The sequence below is a fragment of the Acinonyx jubatus genome, chromosome C1, assembly GCF_027475565.1.
Source record: "Acinonyx jubatus isolate Ajub_Pintada_27869175 chromosome C1, VMU_Ajub_asm_v1.0, whole genome shotgun sequence".
Lineage (NCBI taxonomy): Eukaryota > Metazoa > Chordata > Mammalia > Carnivora > Felidae > Acinonyx > Acinonyx jubatus.
This window is the reverse complement of record NC_069381.1, coordinates 55756511-55781379: the sequence shown is the minus strand read 5'-3', so window position 1 is coordinate 55781379 and position 24869 is coordinate 55756511. Positions and strand designations below refer to the sequence as shown.

At 40.3% G+C, this 24869-nt stretch overlaps 1 long non-coding RNA gene across 2 annotated transcripts in view; it reads right to left on the bottom strand.

Moving 5' to 3' along the window:
* LOC113599319 (uncharacterized) overlaps positions 1–24869 on the bottom strand; it is a 71353-nt gene that overhangs the window by 37277 nt on the left and 9207 nt on the right. For both annotated transcript variants that reach the window (XR_008294939.1, XR_008294940.1), the window contains exon 3: positions 8492–8588. This is a non-coding gene — a long non-coding RNA (uncharacterized LOC113599319). The remainder of the gene's footprint in view (positions 1–8491; positions 8589–24869) is intronic.

Genomic DNA, 24869 nt, shown 5'->3' with positions numbered 1-24869 from the left:
CACCTCAACGGATCCCAAAGGTACGGCATCTGGAGGCTGTCAGCTAACTATTCTCTTTGCAGCATATTCTCACATCAAGAAAGATACGAGCAACATACACCATTAGCTGCCACAAGATCTATGATGTCTAATCTGGGATGATGGATTGGGCTTCAAACTTGGACATTAGAGTGAACTTATAAAGATTTTGCTAGGGGAGTAAGACCAGTCGCAACCTCTTCATTCACCATGTTTTAAGAAAGAACTAGGAAACCTGGTACATCTACTCTATATCAATCCTTTTATATATTCATTTCCTCCCACTCACTGCCTCCTCTCACCATTCAATCACATACCTGTCCTAAGAACACCTTCTCTGGTATCAAGACCACATTCTGCCAGATGGCAGTGCAAGTAATAATTTAAGTATAGCTGGGACATTGCTTTTAGTAATTGATAAAAGGATGTGTAATTTTTTTTTATCAGTTTTTGTCTTAGCATCTCATTCTTGTTTTAAAAAATTTTAAACGTGGCCAAGAAAGAGAAATCATCCCTAATTCAGGATAGATCTCAAATCAAGATATGAGAGGCTATTATAGCATTACTGAACCTAATCAAAGGGGCCAGAGAAGGTTTATTTGAAGAAATAGTTCAAAGTTAAGATCTTACAAGGGGAGGGAAGCACACAATCCAGGCAGAAGAATTTACATGTACAGGGGCTCTGAGTGACTGAGGTAGGGTTATAAAATGAGACTAGAAAGGTAGTTGAAAATCAGACATTCTCACATAAGTTTCATTATCCTAAGAGTAACGGTAGGGTTTTAATCAGAAGAATGGGATAGAAGAAGGATGATATTATGAAATTTGTACTTTGAAAAAAATCTCTCTGGATAAAGAATAGAGAACAGATTAGAGGATGCATGAGGGGATACTCAGAGATACTTAGGACATTTTGTTTATTTGTTTCATTTTGTTTTGCTTTGTTTTGTTTTAGAGCTTAAGTGAAAGATGAGACCATCTTGGACAAAGAGAAGTAGATGGATTCAAGAAATATTTACTTGGCAAAATATCCAAAACTCACTGGTGGACCAGATATGGGGCTTAAGAAAGAAAAGGGTGTCAGGGCACCTGAGTGACTCAGTCATCGAGCATCCAACTCTTGATTTCAGCTCAGGTTATGATCTCATAGTTCGTGGGATTGAGCCCCACTTCAGGTTCTGTGCTGAGAGCAAGAAGCCTGCTCAAGATTCTCTCTCTCCCTCTCTCTCTCTGGCCCTCCCCTGCTGGCTCACATACTCTCTTTCTCAAAAATAAATAAATAACCAAAAAAAAAAAAAAGGGAGAGAGAGAGAGAGAGAGTGAGAGGTGTCAAGATGACTCATAGGTGTCTAGCTAGAGGCCCAGATAGATGGAATGATAATGATATTCACTAAAATAATAAATAACAAAAGAGAACCAAGATGGAGGACAAGGCTATGAGTTCAGAATTAAACAGTTTACCAGTTAGGAATCTTTTAGTTGATAGTGACTAAAAAACCAAAGTCAACCTCACTTGAAGAAAGAAAAAAATGTGGTAGCTCATGTAATTGTAAAATTTATAAGTACGGCTGGCTAGGGGGCACCTGGGTGGCTCAGTCCATAAAGCATCTGACTTCAGCCCAAGTCATGATCTCATGGCTCATGAGTTCAAGCCCCGCGCTGGGCTCCATGCTGACAGCTCAGAGCCTAGAGCCTGTTTCAGATTCTGTGTCTCCCTCTCCCTTTGCCCCTACCCTGCTTGCGTTCCGTCTCTCTCTCTCTCTCTCAAAAATAAACAAACATTAAACATAATTTAATAAGTACCGCTAGCATTACCAGTGGCCTCATTTAAGAATACAGTGATATCACCAGGATCCATCTCTCAATTCTACTTCCTCTAGATTGGCTATATTTTCAAACATTGCATGGTGGCTCCCGGCGACTTCAGGTGCACATCATCACAAGACTTCATTCAGTGCAAGAGGAAATTCTCTTTGCAAAAAGTTAAACAAAAAATTCCAAAATCAAGTCTCTTTATCCTTTATGGTCTTGATTTGGGCAGAGATCTAACCCTGAACCAATCACTATTGCTAAGATGATAATATGTGCTCATTGGATCCTGCTAAGTCATCCTCAAAAAGAAGTTCATGGCTAAAAATGGAGGAGGGTTATATATCCCAAAACAAAATCAGGCATTATTGCCACAAAAAGGGTAGTGGACATAAGTAGTGAAACCAAAAGATAACTATCTCTTATAGGTAAATATGATTTCTGAGGTTAATAACAGTCAGGATATGGTGGACATTTAAGAAAATCTAAACCTCACTGATAAACAAGGTGCAGTTAAAATCAGCTCTGAGCTTTGGCAGAGGTCAAGACTATGGGCTTTCAGTGACAACTGGCTTGATACAGGAACACAGACTGCAAGGGGCAAAAGCGACATAAGATACAACCAAGAAAATCCATTTTTTAATAAAGATTCTCTGGAAAATCCATCAGGTATCTTGCTGTGGCATAATCAAAATTGATTTTCTTTCTATTTATGTTTGATTCACATTACACGATATGGGTTCAGTCTGTCTTACTTTTTCAATTTTTTAAGTATTCCTCCAGATAGCAATAGAAATATAACCTAAAATGGACAAAAGCAGGAGGGAGTGCAGCTTCTTTATTTCCTGTTGTATCAGCCAAACCTATTTCTATCTGGGAAAACTAACTGGTACACAAAAAAACCCTTTTGGGGGCTGTCTTGGAATGACTGAAAATGAAGAATAGTTTCCACTAGAGGGTGCTAAGTCTCAAAATAAAAATACAAACCAAGTACAGTACTTTCGATTTTCCCATACTTTTCAATATTCATTGAGCAACTAATAATTGTATTAGCCTGGATTCCCCAGAAAGCAGAGCCTGAGGCAAAGCTTATGTGCTACTACTTTATATAGAATGTACTCCCAGGAAGCAAGAATGAGGGAAAAGGAGAAGAAGGCTGGGAAAAAGAGCCAATCCAAGAAGACACATTACTGCACAGGTCACCTCTTGAACACACTGATTCCTAGATCTTATGGTACCTTCCACTACAAAGCCATATAAAAGCTGCTTCATAGAACTGACTATCCAGACTGGCTCAATCTTCCATTGTCAAAGTTTCACCCAGTGGGCACTAATTCACTCCATATGTCTGAGTGGCATGTTTGTGGACACTGAGCATATTTTCAGTGTCTCATGCCAGTGACTACAGAACAGAAGGTGAGAGATACACAGAAACGGAAAAAGGAAAGATGATGTCAGATTATTCTGTGGAACTGGTCCCAGTTCATGCACAGCTAGGTATTCAGTGCCTACGTCTGGAACAAGTGGCCGTAGGCCTCAGAGACAAGCAGGAAGCACACAAAAGGTGTCTGACATGATGAACAATGTTCAAAATAAACAATACACAACGGAAAGGGAAAATAAATACCTTACCAAAGATTTAATGCCATGCAAACAGCAGTTGGAGAATGTCCTTTGACAGTAAACATTAATTACACATCCTGTTTAACAAGACAGTTAGTTGTGAGTTTCTCAGGTATTTTTTTAATGTTTATTTATTTTTGAGAGACAGAGAGACAGAGAGAGAGAGAGAGAGAGAGAGAGAACAAGTGGGGGAGGGGCAGAGAGAGAGAGGGGCGGGGGACAGAGAATCCAAAGCAGGCTCCAGGCTCTGAGCTGTCAGCACAGAGCCTGACATGGGGCTCAAACCCACAAACTGTGACATCATGACCTGAGCCAAAGTTGGATGCTTAACTGACTGAGCCACCTAGGCACCCCCTTAGGTACTTCTTAGTTGAAAAGAGATTGCATTAGACTTGTTAAGAAATCAGTTTTGTTATTTATCCCCGAATTAATCTTATTTCCTTTGCCAAATAAATGCCATATTGTGATTGAATAAACAGTTATTTTTTTAAGAATGAGAACTTTTGAGTTGTTTTCAAGTTGATTCATTTTGGGATATTTATAACTTTTACTGTGGCATTAGAAACAGATAGACTATAACAAGAAGACAGTTAAGCTGTGTCTTTAAACAACTATTGCACAATACTACAAGCTTGTTTTACATATGTCCACTTAATAAATCAAGCCAATTTTGTATAGAAGGATTTGTCTAACTGCCATAATAATTTTCACCCATTTGTTCTACCTGTTAGATAATACTTGTTCTAGATCCTCTTCTGTTCATTTTAACACTTTAAATGTTAAATTTAAAGCCATTTTCAAATAGGCTTTTTATTTGGAAGTAATTCCATGCTTCCAAAAGGTGGAAAAAATAATGGGGCACTTGGGTGGCTCAGTTGGTTAAGTGTCCAACTTCGGCTCAGGTCATAATCTCGCTGTTTGTGGGTTCGAGCCCCATGTCGGGCTCTGTGCTGACAGCTCAGAGCCTGGACCCTGCTTCAGATTCTGTGTCTCCCTCTCTCTCTCTGCCCCTCCCCTACTCATGCTCTGTCTCTCTCTATCTCTCAATAATAAACAAATAAATGTTTAAAAAATTTTTTTAAGTTGCAAAAATAAAAATAGTACAAATGAATACCCATGCACTCATTATAGAGATCTGCCCATTGCTAACATTTTACCGTTATATATGGTTGTAGTTCGTGACTCTTTACCCCTAAATAATTCAAAGTGTATTTCCCAAGAATAGGGATAGCCTATCAAATAATCAATTATATTGTCAATCAATTATACTGTCCAATTCCAATATTATTAGTTAATCTACTAATGTCTTTTATACCATTTCTCCAATAGAGGACCCAGTCTAGGGTCAGGTACTGTTTTTAGTTGTAATGTTGCCTCAGTCTCCCTTGGTCTAGAATAGTTCCACAGTCTTTGCTTTTCATGAACTTAACATTACTGAAGAATATAGTCCCATCTCCCTTTTTTCTCTCATTTTATGATTGTCTAATGTGTCCATGTGATTAAATATATTCTCAGCCAGAGCATGCATAGGCTATGTTATGTCCTTCTGAGGGTATCACAATTGGAGCTCAATCACTTCCGTCTGTCCCTCACTGGAAATTATTTTGATCATCTGGTCAAGGTGTTATCTCACTTCTCTGCTATGCACTTACTGCTATTTAAATTCCTCCTTATAATAAGCAATATGCGAGAAGACACTAAAAGTCCATACAAATATCCTACTGCTAAGCAAAATTTCCTTCTGAATTTAGCATCTGTTGATGATGCTTGCCTCATCCAATCTTGACTATGATGGTTATAAAATTTACGATTTACTACAGAACAGTCAGTCCTTGGCATTCTACTATAAGCAAGAACCCTTCTTTCTCCTCCATATATCTTCCATCAGTATGGACTCATGAATTTCTATGCTTTTCAATAGTTTAGAATTCATTAATGTACTTAATTATTTTATTGTTTAAATTATCCCAGATTTGGCCAGCAGGAGCCCTTCAAAGCTAGCTCCTGCATCCTTATGATTCTTTTTTTGGTAGCATTTCCTTACTACCTGGTATAATAAGATATTCCAGAACCATCTTGATCCTAACTTGCTCCAGTTCTGCAATCAGCCATTTTTCTAAGGAGCCCTACTTCCTTTTGGTGGGGAATCATATTAGAAATCAAGATTTGGGTGATATGTGTGCTCACTCCTACCATTGGGGGAGAGAGGGTCTTTACTTCCTGGCTTTTTCAACCAGAGCCAAGAAACCTATGCATACCCAGGCATACAAATATGCATATATACATAAATATATTAAAAATACATGGACATATAAAGATATGCATACATCCATTTTTTTTAAGAACTCAAGGGTCCACACTGAAATTTCCAGTAACTCATGCCTACAGTGTTTTTTCTTGCTTTTCTATATTCCACAGTTGTATGTCCCTTCTTCCACAAAGAGAATCCTGATTTCCAACATCATATTTATTCAATTGTTGAGTCCAATAGTACATCCTCAATAGTTTCAGCATTTCTTCTCCAATAGTACTATAATAAACAAAACTACTAAGAAGAGTTCAGAATTTATTTCCAATCCTAACCCCCGAAAAGATTGAGAACCATTATTCTATGCCCTGCCCCTAAGTGTCTTCTTCAATAACTCCCAAATCTACCCTTCGCTCCATACCTTCCAAACCCCATTTTCATATTAACAACTATGTGCTTGATACCCCATCTAGGCAGGAGATCAATATATCCAAAACTTAATTTTTCTTCAACAAGCCTGTCCATCCTTCTGCCTTATTCCTAATCTTTTAGCCTTATTCAATTTCAAAACTTTGGATTTAATCTTCATCTCCTTTTTTCCCCCACTTCCTAGCACCCCATCTCTCAAGCAAAGTAGAAAGGACACAAGATTTGGAGCTCCACAGACTTGAAATCAATCTCAGCTCTTCTATGTAGTTGTGATATCAGGAAAATCACCTCACCTCTTGGAGTACTAGTTTCCTCATCTTTAAACAGGAGAATAACAATACATACTCTGCAAGGCTTTTATGAAGATTACAAGAAGGAGATTTTGCAAAGTACCCAGCTTTGGCACACAGAACTTTATGTATATAGATCCCCACGTCACCCCCAGATACTTTCCAAGACCTGTATGGTCAATATATTTTGACCATAAATTGGTGTCTCTAGAAAACTCCAGAATCTCTTTTCACCCTCCTTTAACCCCAAACCTCAAGGAACAGAGTTGGTCAAATCCCAGGAAACTATACTGCATCACAGTTCTAAAGAGAGAAGATGGTAAGTGGTTAAAGACTGACCTCACTTGTAGGTAATCAATTACAGTCACTAAGCAGTGCTAAAAGGTAGCTTGGGGTGGGGGCCCCTAACTTTCCCCCAAATCCCCATCAGCACACCCACCACACCTAAATTTTTGAAAATGATAATTTTATATGGACAGTTGATATTTTGGTCAATTTTATATATACTTCCAATAAGGCATATTTTTAAAACCTTTGCTATTTTTATTATTCTGTAACAAACAGGATAGCCACGTCCTGGCCCTCTCTCTCCCCAGATACCTATCAGCACCCTTCTTGATAGAACATATTACCTCCTTTCCTATTGCTTCTCCTTTAGGGTTGTGCCACTGTATAAACTGTCCCATATACAGCTCTCCAAAAAAAGCTTCCTAAAGTGTAACTTCACACATGCCATGCTCCTATCCATCAAAACTTTCCTTCACTTCCAACTGTTCAAAGAAAATAAACAAATTCCTCTTCCAAGCCCTTTGCACTCAGGTCCCAAACATAGCTCCTATGTCTCATGGTTCCCCAAATTACAGCCTATACCTTAATTCTAGCCAAAATGGATTATCTGCTATTTCCCAAATTGTTCTCATACTTTTTCTTTCATGCGGTTCACTCTTCCTGGATGTCTTTTATTATCAGATCACTTGCCTTTTGAAAGCCTATCGGTACTTCAAGATCCATCCTCAGTACTACTTTCTCCATGATGGCTTTTTTTTTTTAACTTACACTGGTTTTAGTTAGGGAAAAGAAATAGTTGGTTTTTTCTGTATGTATTTATCAAAAAAACAAACAAACAAACAACACTTACTTATCTAGAATTTGGAAGAAACCCGGGACCGGGAGTAAAATAATTGGCACCTGATAATATACTGTGAGGGCTTGATACTTTAGCCTCAACAGACCCCAGTCATTCTTGGTGGACCCTAATTTCGCTATCAAATAGCCCTGAACAAGTAATCTCTTTGGCCTATGCTTATCATCAATAAAAGAGACATAAAAAATATCTTCTTTGGAGAATTGTTGTGGAAAATAGAAATAATCTTACACATGGTAGCCTGTTTGTCACTGTTGCTGAACATGCTTAATAAATGTCTCAGATGAGTTGGGATCCAAGAGAGACCAGATTCTAATCCCAACACCATCAACACCTTGAACAATTCACTTCTTCTCTCTAGGCATCCTTCCCTCCCATCATGTGTAAATCAAGGTGATAAAACCTGTGTCCTCTGACTCTGAGTCAACCTGGTAGTTCATCCCAAGCTGCAGGGTCCTTAGTTTAGGCCCATACTTTGTGTCGCCACTAGCCGGCAGGATTGCCACATGGTTGCTTGGCCACTCCCTATTTCCATCCCCATCTCCAGGAAGAACTTGCCTTCAGAATTCGGGACCAAAACAAACAGAATATTCCAGCCCAGCAGTAGCCAAGACTTTGAAATGGAGTCTTATCAGGCTATAAAAGGAGATGGGAAAGCAAAGTCTCTAGCGTCTTTCTGCAAAGAAGACACTGATTTGTCTCAAGCCCAGAGGAGCAACTAGGACTCCAAGAGTCAAATGACATCTCTCCAGCCCATCTACTACATGACAGATGCCCTTGTAGAGACCTACAGGTGACCCAGGCCAACACCAGGGCACCCTTTGAAGAATTTGACGCTGAGTCCCTCAGAAACCACTTCACATGCCTTATAAGATACTTATGAAAAGGTGAGATTTGGACTTATAATGTCCAAATGTGTAGGTAACTCACTTTAATTTCTCCAATCCTGTTTTCTCCTTTGTAAAACTAGCATAAACCAGGTTTCTGAACTTGCTCTGTCTCCCAGGGCTGCAGGCAGTGCAGAATCCTAGAAAGAATATGGGCTTTATGAATACACAGACTTGCTTCAAATCCTGTTCTTGTCATTTATATGAACCCAAAAAAGTCTTCTAAGTTCCCTCATCTACAAAATGGAGATAGAAAACCTTTTATTTCACAGTGCTTTCTGAGAATGAAATCAAATAGAGTCAGGACAATGGCACATATAGAGGCTCAATAATGTTAGATCTCATCCCTGTTTATAAAAATACAAAACAGCATGGTTCCATAATCATTAAAAATTTATACACATGCATAGAAAGGATAAAATCAAAACACATATATCAAACAGTTAGTATTGACTTCCAGTGTGTACCCCTCTGTCATTTCTCAGTTTTCTAAAATGAACCATTATTACTGCTGTCACTTTTTTTTTTTATTGTGGTAAAATACATGTAACATAAAATCAACCATTTTAACCATTTTTAAGTATACAGTTCTATAGGATGATGTAATTCCCACTGTTGTGCAACCACCTGCCATGCCACCATCCATCTCTAGACCCCTCTTATCATTCCACACTCAAAATCCGTACCCATTAAATTACAACCCCCACGATCCCTTTACCCTGTCCCTAGAAACTACCATTCTGCTTTGTCTCTACGAATTTGACTATTCTAGCTAGACACTTCATATAAGTGGAATCATACAATATTTGTCCTTTTTTTGTCTGGCTTACTTCTTATTTCACTTAGCATGATGCTGTCAATGTTCATCCACGTTGTAGCATGTATCAGAATATCTCTCTTTTTTAAGGCTGAGTAGTGTTCCATTCTAGAGATATATCACATTTTGTTTATCCATTTATTCATCAATAGATATTTGGATTACTTCCACTTTCTGGCTATTGCGAATAAGGTGAACACTGGTATGCAAATATTGGTTCAAGTCCCTGCTTTCAGTCTTTTCGTTTCATACCCAGAAGCAGAATTGCTAGGTCATATGGTAATTCTACATTGAATTTTTTGAGGAATGGCCATACTGTTTTCCACAGTGGCTTCATAATTTTAGGTTCCTTTTTTTTTTTTTTAATAATAGCCACCCTAATGGTGGGTAATGGTATCTCATTATGGCTGTTGCATTTACCTAATGTGCTGATTTGCATTTCCCTAAAGATTCGTGAAACGGAGCATCCTTTCATGTTGTTAAGAAACTTAAAAAAAATATTTTTCTACTAAACAAATGGATATATTATGGACTAGAATATAACATTCATATAAATTTTCAAGTTAAACCATGAGACCTCAAAGAAATTTCCCATATTGGGTGGGCATCTTTGATCTACGCCCCTGGATTTCCCAGGAGATGCCATTTGTTCTCCTTCCTTCAATTTTCCTCTACCATGGGGATGGGTCTGGGGACAGTTTGAAAAAAGCCTTCTTGTCCCTGAGTTCAATCAGGAGAAGAGAAGGTGTAATAAATCAGAAAGACCACGGCTACCTGACAAGATAGCATTTAATAAGAGAAAGTTTCCAGAGGCATCTGGGTGGCTCAGTCAGTTAAGTGTCCAAGTATTGGTTCTAGCTCCAATCATAATCTCATGGTTTGTGGGATCGAGCCCCACATGGGGCTCTGGGCCAACAGTGTGGAGCCTGCTTGGAATTCCCTGTCTCTGCTTCCTTCTCTCTCTGCCCCTCCCCTGCTCACTCTCTCTCACAATAAACAATTTTTTTTTAAGAGAGACATTTTCCAAAGGAAAGTCAGCCCAAAATTAAAATGAAATCAATTCAATAAATATGTAGGGCATGTGGAAGGAAGCCGTTCTGCATGCGTGTGATCAAGTTACTCTTCACGAAGAAGTGAGTAAAACAGACACAGCCTAACGAGTATCACTGATGGAACAGAGGACCACAGGAAGTGTCATAGAAGGATCTAAAACTAAGGAGTGCAGTAAGCACAGAGCCAGATGCTGAACTGATATGTCAGGAACTACAGAGGGAGATAGACCAGGGGCTAAAAGGAACACATAGAGCAGGTTGTCCTAAACATCTGTCTGGGAGCAAATGATAGCTAATCAGCAGTGAAAAGAGAAAAATAAGAACGTTCTCCTGAGTTTTTTATAAAGCCAAATTTACTCCACAGGGGAACTACCATAAGGGATTAAATGTCCTTTCTTTTATAGAATAAAAAATAGTTATAATGAACCAAAATAAAAGGTGCAAGCCCACATCATTTCTCAAATTTTATTGTGACCTTTTTTTTTTTTTTGTCTGTGACATTTCAGTTCTCCTAGCACTTAGAAATTGCCAGCAAGGAGCAAGAAGTAGGGATAAGCCATGGAGAAGGGCCAGGTGGTCAAGATGAGTTAAGGCCCACAGAAGGCTTGGTTTAGGAACTCCCACCTCTTCCAGACAGGGCCCTTGTATGACCTGATATATGCAGCCTCTTTCCTCACTCCCATCCTTCCAAGCCAGAGGCATGCATTTAAAGAGGCAGGAGTCTGCTAACATCATTCAGATTCTTCTGACCCAACCTCTAGAGAAGGGTTGGCAAACTTCTTCTGTAAGGGGCCAGATAACAAACTTTTTAGGCTTTGTGGGCCACATGATCTCAGTCACGACTACTCAATGCTGGCATTGTAGCGCAAAAGCAGCCACAGATAATACATAAGCAAATGGATGCAGCTGTGTTCCCCTGAAACTCCATTTACAAAAATAGGCAGAAGCCTAGATTTGGTTCACAAGACACAGTTTGCCAAGGGGTACTCTAAAGAGCAGAGAGGAGAACTTATAAAACCCAGATCGGACTCGGCAATAAAAATAGATTGTGGTCATTTTATACACGTGAAATTTGTGGCATATGGAAACGTGTGGTTTTGAGTCCAGCTTAAACAGATGTTTTCTGAGCATCATTACCATCATCATTGCTAGAACTTTATGATGATAGTTGACCCTTGAACAACGTACGAGTTAGGGATGCCAACCCTCTGTGGGTTTGAAAATCCACATATATCTTTTAACTCCCCTAAAACTTAACTGGTAATAGCCTAGTGTTGACTGGAAGCTTTACCTACAACATTAATGGTCAATTAACACATATTTTGTATGTTCCATAGATTAATACTGTATCCTTTTCAGTAAAGTAAGCTAGAGTAAAGAAAATGTCATTAGGAAAATTATAAGGAAGTACTATATGTATATTTATTAAAAAGAAATCCACTTTTAAGTGGACCTGCGCAGTTCAAACCCATTTTGTTCAAGCATCAACTATAATTGCTATACATCAAGCAATATACTAAAAATACCATATGAATTAGTTTACTTAACTCTCACAAGCACACTATATGCTGATATCACCAGAATTTTCACTTTAGATCTAAGGGAATTGAGGAATTGGGAGGTTCAGTAACTTGCTTAGGCCCACTCAGTTGGTGAGCAGTGGGGCTGTGGTTCATAAAGCAGAATGTGGACTTCTGCTTCCAGCCATGGTGAGATGAGATTTACCTTCCCACCTTAAACAACTAAAACACTGAACACAATCCATGAAATAATGGTTTTCAGACATTCAGTAACTGGCAGAGCAGGACAATGACCCCAGTGAGAAGGTAAATCAAGAGGTAAGCCCAAGGATGCCCCTGCTTACTGTCTGCAGAATTTCCAGGCTATACCAAAGGAAAGAGGTTTGAGGACACAGAGCATGAATGGAGTTCCTGGAGGCCAAAGCAGCTAAAGTTTCTGAGGCAAGGAACTGAAGAAGAGAGAGCTGCACAGAAAGAAACTCCAGAGAGATACAGAGGATTCCCCTTGCATCTTTAGCTGAGTACTAATCAGCACATGTGTGTAAGGAAACTGCTGACCCAGAGACAGAATGATCAAAGAGGAGCACTTCCCAGGCTCACCCAGGGTTGGGAATATTTTATGTTCCTTCCAGCCAGAGTAAAAAGATCTCCTAATATTTGTCTCCTCAAAAAAATATCACCTTAGTAGTAGGGTTGTATCAACCCTACACTAAAGGCTGTTCTGGACCCACCTAAGAAAAATTAAAAGTAAGTCAAAAGGATCAATTTGTTTCCAAGTAACTTGGAATTTTGCACTCCCACAAAAAAAAAAAAAAAAGAAAGAAAAAAAAGCCTAAAAAATATCTAAAGGATTGAAAAACAAATCTGCAACCAGCAACATACAATTCACAATGTCTTCCACCCAACAAAAAATTAACACGCATTCAAAGAAGCAGGAAAATATGACCCAAAACCTGAGGGGAAAAAAATCAGTCAATAAAAACAGATACAGAAATACCACAGATGATGTAAATAATAAACAAGGAGGTTAAGACAGCTTCTATAAATATACTCCATATGTTCAAAATGGTGGAGCAAAGCATAAGCAAGATAAGAAATTAAGGATATGAAAAAGACCTCAACGATAGAAAACAAGCAATGGCAATCTCTGAGATGAAAGGTCACTCAACCAGTAAGTGGCCAACCTGAGATTACACCCCTGGATGGACTCCAAGTTGTGGTGCTCATTACATTACTGGAACAGTTTTGTAGCAAAGAAGACTGATCACAGAAGGCAAATCAAGCACCATTTTCTTAATTAAACCAATTGGTTCACACATGCAAGTAGCATTTTAAAAATTTCCCTGAATATATCAGAACTATCTTCTGCTTACACTGCACTGTGGGGATCAAGGCTTAGTAGCCACTGACGTGCATAATCTCTGACAATCAAAGTAGAGGGTACTAGGAAAAGAAACAGAGTAACAACCACTGCTACACAAGTGTAAATCTAACCACACCCAGGTGAATTTGTTTAGTTTCTTTCTTGTTGAGAATATTCACCCTTTGGTTTGTTTGTTTTTCAGACAAACGTATATAATAAAAGTTCATTAATTGTGCTTCAGTTCAGGAACTACTCAGATGGTATTGAGGCCTTCTTGATCCATGAAAGACATAAGAGGCATTAAAGAAAGACAAGACACTATTTTTTTTAAGGTTTTACCTTTAAGTAATCTCTACACCCAACATGGGGCTTGAACTTACAACACAGAGCAGGAGTTGCATGCTCTAACAACTGAGCCAGACAGGCACCCCAAGAAGACACTACTGTTAATGGGAGAAGATCTTGCCTATCCCCAGGGGAAGTCAACCTGATTCTGGTACCCACATTCCACCACAGTGGGGCTGGAGCTCATCATGTGGCCTTTTAGGATTTTTTGAGGGCAATATCTAACCAGTAAAAAAGAATAAAGAGTTTTCAAGTCCCTTTGCCGTGTTTATTTTCACATTACACATTGCTAACCACTCTTGAGTTTATCTATTTAGGTAAAGCAGACTAAGTAAGACCATAGTTCCATATGTAATGCAGCACATCTTACAATTAGACACCATCTTGAAGATTATGTAGTCCCTTCCTGCCATTTCACAGGTGAAGACACCAAGGCCACAACCATAGATGATAATGGCAGAGCTAGAACTAAAACCTCTACTTCTCAGAGAATTGGAGGACATGGAGGAAGAACCGACTGTATCCTTCAGAGCTGTTGGTTACTGGGTCAGATCCTTAGCCTTTCTAAATGGAACTAATACCTTCTGTGGGTTACATGAGATAATATATGGATGTTGCTTTAAGTTTACATTTATTTCAGTGGCTGCCACACAGGAAAAACTTACTAAATGAACTTAATGCTCCCCCCACCCCGAACTTGTTGACTAGTATCCTCTCTAACAGAGGGCCCTGTTGGAATCTACACAAAATTAGAAAAAGCCAACCATCCTGAGAGCCTAATAAACATGGATATTTTCAAAGTCTAGGTAAAATAATTGAGGTGAAGTCTCAGGAAGGTATAACCAGAATACAATTGATGGTAGGAAAAGAGCTGTGGCCTAATGGATTTTATTTTAATCTTCCTAAAGAAAGATGACAATGGAAGGGGATCTGCAGAGGAACTAAAAAAAGGGCCAGAAAAGAACATAAACTGGCCATGTTGCCTCCAATTTTGTCCAAGAGAGGTGATGCCATGAGCTGGATGATATTGGTTGTTACGTTCATCCAGGGAATGCTTTCTTTTCTGATTCTGTGCTTTCTAAGCACCTGAGAGTAATAAATGTTAGAACAATATCCTTGCCTTCTCAACCTCTAGTTCTCCCCTCTTTCCCTCCCCTCCCCTTCTCTCTCCTCTCCTCTGGCTTCCTCTCCCTCCTTTCCCCTTATCTTCCTCCCTTACCCTCCTCAGACCCACTCTATTCAGGACCATGTGGTATGCAGATGTAAAACCAATGCATTCATTTGGCTACCCTAAGAGGAAATCAGCCTCAGAGTGAATACAACACTGTAGGAGGCAGAGGTAAGGCACAGGAGCATGCACACATATACACACACGCAACAAACAAACAAGTAAAACCAGAACTTGATAAAATGGCTGAGTACCTAAGTCAGTAGAACTCCCCATTACATTCTGCTTTGGATTTCCAAACATAGAAACCATCAACCCCCACCACCACTGCCACCGTTCCCGTTCATGTCACGCATTTTGAAATGCAGTTCCTGTTACTTACAACAAAATGCAACCTAATGAGTCAGCATTGGATTATCGTGAGGACTTTCCCACATAAGAGACAATGTACCAATCAGCCAGCATACATATTTGGTCCAACTGAAAGATCGCTTTCAAACAAAACTAACAAACTAGCATTAAGTTTTATGTTGAGGTCATATATGACTTTGTTTAACATGATTCATGTACTTATTGTGTGGGATGTGTCTTCTAGACTCTCTAAGTGGTCATTTCTAGCAATACCAACAATTTCACATTTCTGAACCTACAGATCTAAGGACCAGACCGTAAAACGTGGCCACCATGCTCCCGTGTTGCACTTGTGTGATCCAGACTAAGTATCTGCTCTGTTCATCTCATCTCTCTCCTTTACAGCATCCAGTTCACAAAACTCCCATTACAGTGCCCTTTCCACCATGCCTCATTCTCATTAGGTGGTTAATTACATCATGAGCTTGAAAGTAATAAAACAGCATTTCTTACTTTTTGTTAATTCAGATAGGCCTGCCCTCCAATTAGTGCAAATTATCGAGGTTTTATTATATACATACATATGTGTTTGTGTTTGCAAAGTTTCATTGATGAATAATGACTATGCAGCCACCCACGGACCAGATGGAAATGATTGGAGATCATTAAATACAACATTGTTAGGTCATTTCCAGCATGTAATCAGCAACAATGGCTGTGGTTAGACTTGTTACATAAACAGATGGAGGAGAGGATGACTCACTGAGTGCAGAATTACTGAGGCCTTAGGTGTCCCCAACAGGGCTTACAAGAAATAAGCTTGGGGACTGCTAGCATGGCTTAGGTGGTGCCTAGGTTGAAGGAATGATAACAAGAGCTGGGTCTGCTCATTGCATGTTGACCATAGCTTGAAATTATGAAGAGACTCTCCCTTCTCTTCCTTCCTTCCTTGCCTTATGTCTGTTTGTTCTTTCTTTCTTTTCTTTCTTTCTCTCTCTCTCTCTCTTTCATGTTTATTTTGAGAGAGAAAGAGAGTGTGTGAGTGGGGAGGGGCAGAGAGGGGGAGAGAGAATTCCAAGCAGGCTCCGCACTGTAAGTGCAGGGCCCAATGCAAGGCTCAATCCGGTGAACAGTGAGCCAAGATCAAGAGACAAATGCTTAACCGACTGAGCCACCCAGGTGCCCCTATGTTCTTCTTTCTTAAAAACACTTATCGAATGTGCCACTCACTGGGCTGTTTATTTAAAAAGACAGTCCCAGGGTGCCTGGCTGACTCAGTCAATAGAGGATGTGACTCTTAATCTCAGGGTTGTGAGTTCAAGCCCCCATATAGGGCATGGAACCTCCTCATAAATAAATAAATAAATAAATAAATAAATAAATAAATAAATAAAATTTTTAAAAATTAAAAGGACAGTGCTAATTTCTGCCACACTATTTCCCGATTCCATGGCCTAACTCAAGTAAATTAATGTCTAGAAGGTCAATTTCTGCATTTAAAACTGAAGATAAAGTTGCCCTCCATGCCTCTACTCCAGATTTGCTTTGAAAATACAACGAAATTAGTGAGATAAAAGGAAGGAAATCCCTGGGGAACTGCTATTATTATGCCATGTCCAGCACCGCTGTAGCCTTCTAGCACATAATGTCATCCTTGTGCCTGGCTTCTAAGCACATTTTCACTAACGACTAACGCTTATGTAGTACTTTATGTGTGACGTTTGTTACCAAAAAATCAGGTTTAAGTCCCAGCTCTACCATTTAATAGCCGTGCAGCACTGGGCAAATCTCTCAAAGTCTCTGGGCTTCAAGAGATTATTGAGAAGAATTAGGTTAGGAAGGAAAGGAGGAAGGACAGAAGGGAAGGAGTAAGGGAGGAGGGGGAAAAGGAAAGTCAATAGGTAGGTTTTTGGTTGCAAGGGCCATCTTTAAAAAAGAGAGAACATTTATTTTCAGGATTTATATTGTCTGGAGGAGGAACAAGAAGGTGACAGGACTTAAGACCCCTCTGAGAACCAGACAATTCTTTCAAATTCTTTCTCATTGCATCTATTTCTCTCCACCTATCTGGTTAGTGCTCACTGTATAATCTAGAGGAATCCTGAAGCAAACCAATCTGGGTAAGTTAGCAAATCATTATGGCCTCCATGAAACAGAGGACCCCACACAAGATTGTCTCTAAACAAGCCCAGACTGGCTCAATCCATGGCCACTCCTGCTCAAAGAACAGTCAAGCACTACTCTTCTGATTAAGGGGCTGTAGATGGGCCAAGGGATACTGTATGTGGCAGGAAACATCACTGACATTTCCAAAATAAGTCAGGAACACAGAGTACACTGTGTTGAGAAAGAAGCAGTAAATAGAAACTGCCCCCTGAGTACTCTGAGGGTATATTTAATGGTGTCCCACAGAAGGTGCCATGGCTTAGGGAAAAAGAGGTTAGGTTCCAGTCAGAAAATAATTTTCCTTGCTTAAAGTTTCCCTTCATTGCAGCAAATAGAGAAAAAAAGAAAGTTAACATGTATGGGGGGGAGGGGATGGGAGAGAACAGAGGAGGCAAGTACCATATATAAACTCAGCACCCAGAGTATAGAGATGAAATGAGGGAAACAGAGATGAAACACCCCGCAACCATTCCCACAGCACAAAGGCAGGCAGCCAGCATTTTGCAGCAGGTTTGGGGGGATTCCAGTCTCCTCAGCAATACTGATGATAAAATTTGATACTCAGTGGGAATCCTGAGTAATACCATAAGTAATTCCTACTAAGTGCCCTAACAAATATGCACAGAGTAACTTGGGAACAAAGAGTGTGGGACACCAGAGGAAAATCAGAGGAAGCTGGAAGAAGATAAAACTAAACTGTATCAAAATCAAACCTAACCTCCTCAACAATACCTGTCTGCTATGAATTGAATTGTGCTTCCCCACAAAAAGATATGTTGGTACTAACTCCCAGTCCCTCAGTACCTCAGAATGTGACCCTATTTTAAAATAAGGTCTGGGGTACCTAGGTGGCTCAGTTGCTTGAGTGTCTGACTCTGGATTTCGGCTCAGGTCATGATCTCATGGTTTGTGAGTTCGAGCCCTGCACCAGGCTCTGTGCCGACAGTGCAAAGCCTGCTTGAGATTTTCTCTCTCCCTCTCTCTTGCTCCTCCCCTGTGTTCTCTCTCTCTCTCTCTCTCTCTCTCTCTCTCTCTCTCTCTCTCAAAAGAAACCTAAAAAATAATAAGGTCTTCACAGAAGTATTCAAGTTAACATAAGATCATTAGGGTGTGCTTATATAATCCAATACAACAGGCAGTCTTATAAAAAGAGGAAATTTGGACACTGAGACAGGCACACATAGAAGGAAAATTATGTGAAGACACAGAGGGAATGACATCCACCAGCCAAAGATGGCCCGCAAACTACCAGAATTTAGAGAGACTTGGAACTCTCTCAGAATTTAGAGAGACTTGGATCTCCCTTAAATCCTTCAGAAGGAACTAACCCTTCCAACTCCTTGATTTCGGACCTCTACCCTAAATTTCTGTTGCTTAAGCCACCTAGTTTATGGTATTCATTTATGGCATCCCCAGAACGGCAATATACTATCTAAGGACGTTTATCAGTTCCTCAGGGAAGAGGAGAATAGAAAGTGACAGAACCTCATTGATAAGTACACATTCTTAATTGCTTATAAATTATCTTATCATACTGTTTTTGTACAGTGTATAGGTTCTCAAGCTCCAATATAAATTCAGCCCATCCAGCCCTGAGTTGGAAGCTCTCTAGCATCTATTCTAAATATCTGAACTTGGTGTCTTCTACCTGAGTATTACAGTCTCGATTCCAGTAGCTGCAGTAGTCAAAGCCAGAATTCCTCTTTAAATGAGAATGACTCTTTAATATGGCTTTTATTTTTACTGTCCAAGTGGACTATATGATACAGAAGCACCCTAAAGACTGTGAAATACTAAGAAATAACAAGAACATATATCCCACTGATAAAAAATATTCTATTTTATGTCTCTTCCTTATCTACAAAGACAGCTGTATGAAAATCCTATAAAACTGCAGGAAAGTGGTACCATGGCAAAAGTTCTATTACACCAGAATTACCCTAACAGTAACACACAAAATCCCCTCTGAGAATTCATTTCCCCTTTCCCCTCACCACCCTTCATACAACTGCATCATCATCTAGATGAGTTAGAGGAAGTCTCTCTGTGGCAAATTCCGGTAAGTGCTCCTCAGTATATCTACTCTTCTTTTTTTAGTTAGCCTGTAAATTTTATCTGGAGGCATAACCTCCCAAAGTGAAGACAGACTTTCCAGCTTCCACATATGAGCTCCTGCGTGATTAAGTTCTGACCAGTGGCAGGCAAGTAGAAGTGTTGAATGTGGTTTCTCTAAAAAGGGAACACGTGTGATCAGTATCCTTCTGTCTTCCTGGTTGGAACATAGACACGATAGCTGGTTCTTATAACACGATCCCTAAGTCATCCATTGAGGATGGCCTAACAACATGACAGAGGGAGGCCAGGCCTTTGCCACTGTGTATGCCTACCCTGGACTGCCAGCACCAGTACATTTTTGTCAAGAGAGAATGACAATTCTGTATTGTTTAAGTCATGATTATTCTAGGATTTTTGTAACATGCAGTCAAGATTCATCCTAAATGATTCAGTGCCTTGGAATACAAAGAACAGAAAACTTACGTTGCAATGGTCCAAAGAATATGGAAGCTTATCTCACATAAGGAGAAATCCAGAAGTCAGGCAGCCCCAAGACCGGTTAATTCAGCAATTTAGGGAGGTCCAAGCACCCAGATTTGGGCATCTTTCTGGCCTATTTCCCACTGCTTCGCCACAACACCTTATACTTCAGGCCTGATGAACTACTGCTGGTTCTCTAAATACGCCATGCTCTTTTAAGTCTCCTTTCACTTAAATACACTGTGGCTTCTCCTTGGAATACTCTTCCTTCCCTTTTTAGCTGGTGTCTTAATCAGCTCAGGCTGCCATCATAAAATTGCACAGACTGAGTAACTTAACACAAATTTATTTTCTCACAGTTTCTAGAAGCCCAAGATCAAGGTTCTGGCCAATTCAGTTTCTGGTGAGGACTCTCTTCCTGGCTTGCAGAAGGCCACCTTCTCCTTATGTCCTCACATGGTCTTTCCTTAGTGCATGGGGTGGCAGGAGAAAAGGGAGTTAGCTCTCTGGTGTCTCTCCTCATAGGGACACTAATCCTTTTAGATCAGGACTCCACTTTGATGGTGTTATCTAACCTCAAGTATTTTGGTAAAAGCCCGACACTAATCCTTTTAGATCAGGACTCCACTTTGATGGTGTTATCTAACCTCAAGTATTTTGGTAAATGCCCTACCTCCAAATACAGCCACATTGGGAGTTAGGGCTTCAACATGTGGATTTGGGGAGGACACAAACATTCAGTTTATAACACCTGGAAATCTCCTCTTAATCCTCTAAGATATAACAAAACTTCATCTCCTTTTGGAAAGCCTTCCCAGACTTGAGAATTAGATGTCTCCCCTTCAGTTTCCACATTAGTTCCTATCATGCAGTGCTGATCCCATTGAACAATGATTAAATACATATTTGTCCCTTCCTTGTCAGTCCACAAGAGTCTTAAAAGCAGGACAGTAGTTTGTTTGTTTTATACACCTAACACCTAGGACAGCACCTGGCACAAAGTTGGTGTTTAACAAAGGTCTAAGGAAGAGGGAGAGAAAGAAACATCACATCTTTAGAAGAAAATGTAACCTGTATTCCAAATGAATTACAATTGAATTACAAATGAATTACAAATTACAAATGAATGCCAGAACATCCATCATCCACTGGATTTGTCTTAATGATATATAAATTCAATTTCCAGATTACTAAACTTGGTGTAGTGGGTGTCAGGATTAAAATGCTGTCTTCCAACTTAGTGTCTGTATGACTTGATTAATCACTTCCTATGGTAAATCTTAAATGATTCTAAATTCCTTGATGTCCCTCCTATTCCTTTCTCCTTGAATCTTGGCTGGTCTTAAAGACTTGCCTGTGGTAAAGTCACCTTCTGGGGGTTCTGAGGCTGTATCATAAGAAGACTTGCAGCTTCAGCTCAGGCCTCTGAAATCCTTGTTCTCAGAGTCCTGGGGCACCATGCAAGAGGCCCACCTACCCTGAGTCCACCATGCTATGAGGAAACTCAAGCTGGCCATGCAGAGAGACCATGCAGAGAAAGAGATGCCTGAGCAGCACCCAGACAATAAGTCATCCCCACCGTAAGGAGCCTGACTCTGCTATGCCCTGTCCAAATCCATGACCTAAAGAAGCAAGAGGTAACAGTATTATTGTTGTTCTAGGCCAATAAGTGTTGGAGTAGTTTGTTAAGAGGTAATAGATGATGAAACACTACTGGGCCTCAGTGTTCTTGACTAAAAATGAAGATAAGAACAGTTTCCAGCTCTTGGCACTACAATAAAAGTTAAACAGGTTAGAATTTATAAAGCACTTAAAACAATACCCAGCCCAAAGTAAGTGCTAATAAATATTAGATATTTCTATTTTACTTCTTTATGTTTGGTTTCCATAGATCAAAACCATTTTGTTTTGGCAAATTTAATGATGGCTTAACTTAGGCAGTGGAACTCGATTCACGCCCTGTTATAGGTTAAGGCAAGCTCTTGCTGAGAATCTGTAGGTGGAGAGGGTGGAAGGAACAAGCCCCTGCCCCAATTACCAATGAATCATCTCCCCAAGACATCAGACTATGGCCTGGGCCTGAGAGAGGCCTCCTAGTAAGCTTCCAAATTTTCTGTTTACACGGCTGGAGTTTTTTCTTTTCCTCCTCCCTCCTGGGATAATTTGACACTAATGGGCAAAACTATTGAGGGTGGAAATTGTTGGTCTTTTCTCCCCGTGTGCCTGGAATCCAGCTTCAGAGGAGGAGAAATACAAACATGACACTAATGGACTTCCCTTGTTCTCAGTTCTTCTCATTTCAAGACAGCAGTCCCCTTGGCATCAAGGCTCCTCACTTCAGATCCATTAGCGCCGGGCAAATGAGCTGTGTGGTTTCTCTCATCTCCTGCCCATAAACCACCACACGTACCTCTCTCCTGACCCCTCCCTCTAGTTAACATTGTTTAACAGACTCAAGGACACAGTTGCGGTTCTTTTCTTCCTAGAAGAACAAAATGTGCTAATGCTCCTGGTGCTGGCCATCAGGGTCAGTGGGCTGTTAGATGCTCTCTCTTTTAAGATGTTATCGATAGTCTGTTACTGAGCACCTGGGTGATGGAAAGGGCCCCTGGGAGCCCACTGACACCCCTGTGTTCCTCCACTGACACCTCCTGGCACAACCCATTTACTCTCCTTGGACTTCCCAACCTGGCCCTGATTTTACTGGCTCTGGGCAGCGTCAGGATCCTGAGCTGCTGGGGTTCGGAGGCTGGGGAGGGGGTGCAGAAGAGGGACACAGGACTTAGACTTAAACAGCTAGTACCCCAACTCAGCTAGCTTATGAGAAAAGGGGAAGCATTTATGGACTGGGCTGGATATTTAAGCAGCATCTGGATCACAGGAAAGTGTATCAGTTTCAAAACTGCATACCTGGGTCTCAGGCCTGCTTGGCCTTATACTAGCTGTCTGATGTTGGGTAGCTATCTAGATCTCAGCCTGCTTAGTTCTTTAAATGGGAATAAACTATTTAGCTTAGAGGACAACTTTGACAGTTGGACGTGATGAGGTTTTACCTTTATGCCATACAGCATCTGGGAAGGAATGCAGATATCGACCATTACCAGAAAGAGCCTGGTTTTCTTGTAGCTGGATCACAAACACACTTGGAATTCAGAGGATGTTGCAAACGTTTTTTGCTACTGTTCCTAACAGGTTGTCTTTCAGTCCACAAAGAATCTGCAATCTCTATTTCCTCTTTACTTCCTTTTTCCTTTCTAGCCTCTGCCCTGGGTCCCAGCCACAGGCAGGGTCTGTCCCTCGTGGCTGAGCCTGAGACAAGCCATATTCCAGGCACCTTCTGAGTGGAGCTCCTGAAATGAAACAAGACTCTTGCTGATCCTGATTGTCTCCTTAGCATAGCTTGGATGTATAATAACATTGAAAGATCTGTCCCTACCATGGGTGAGAATGGGACCAATTTAAAGGGACAGAGAGGTGCACCCTGACCAAGATGGGAAGCACCTAACACATAGTAGGCATTTAATAATGACCCTGCTTCCTCTAAATCTTTACTAGTTCTTCAGCCTACCAAATGTATGACCGGGGGCAAGCTGCAACCTCTTATGCCTCAGTTTTCTCATCTGTAAAATAGGGATAATAATAGAAGCTAGGTCATGCATGGGGTTGTTACAGAAATTTGATGAGCTATACATATAAAACTCAGAATGATGCCCAGAAAATAATAAATAATGTATAAGGGTTTGTTGGTATTACTGTCATTATTCGCTATTTTAATTGCCTTTTTTTTTTTTTTTTTGAAATTGGGTTTCAGGGCACCTGGCTGGCTCAGTCAGCAGAGCATGTGACTCTTGATCTCAGGGTTGTAAGCTCGAGCTTGGGTGTAGAGACTTCTTAAAAATAAAATCTTTTAATAAAATGAAATAGGTTTCCATCTAGGTTAACACAATTTAAAACTGAAGGTTCAAACAATTCAGTCTCTCCCTTCTCTCTCCTTATTTATAGATTTTAAAAAGTTGTTTCATTTGTTCAAAATCCCATTCGTTGTGGTGCAGGGTGACTGCACCCTGTGGGAGTAGACTGGGAGCCTACAGGTCTGAGGTCTTCAGGCTCAGCCACTGTGTGACCTGGGGCAAGGCACCTGGCCACCTGCTCCTCCCTTTTATCCTCCATAGCTCACTCTTAGCAGGTGATCTGTGGCATCAATTCACCTTCAGACCAGGAGAATGGCAGGGCCCCTTTGATACTGAATCCCCGTATTTTTCCTTCACCCTTGATTCCAGGCAAGACTGAAAGCAGCCTGTTTTCAAACTGTTCAATTCTCAAGAGAGGAGGAAAACCTGCCTTCAAACATAGCTTACTGCCTTTCCCCAAGATAAGCACCGCCCCCAACCAAGGCTCCCTGATTATCAAACATGTCAGCAGTATTCTAAGAATCCTGTATAAAATAAGCAAACCAGTCCTCCGGGAAGACCTGAGGGATTGCTTTGAATAAAGTGAAAAAGCCTTAATGCATAAATGGATACATCCTCATTAAGCTGCAGATGCCTGGAATCACCAGGACAGTGACCCTCACTCAGGAGGTGCTGCCCCTCTGTGGGTGGGGGTCACCAGGGAGCATAATTGTCTACCCTCTGTGGAATACTTGCCTCCAACATCTTTATATTCTCATCGTGATACCTGTAGAATCACGATTTTTTTCTTTCTTTCTTTCCTTTAATCTCTCTTTCCATAGTAGTCTCGAGCCCCTGCTATGCACCAGATTCTGTGCTTACTGACAGTTACATAAGGAAGATTAAGACATGCTTCTCGCTTTCAAAAAATTCACACATCAGCAGGAAAAACTAAAATGTAAAGAATTCTATAATACAATGCCAGGCTAAATCTGGTTTCCCTGTTAACACTCTAATGGCATTTAGTACTTTGCCTTCCTATAACTTGTCATAAGTTAGAAAATGTATTTGTCTTTTCCAGTAATTAATTCTGCTCTCCCTCTCCCTCCTCCACAGTATAGATGCTTTGAGCTAATATTTACTTAGTACAGATTATATCGCAGACACTGGTTTAAGTGTCTTACATATATCAACTCTTAATCTTCACAACCACT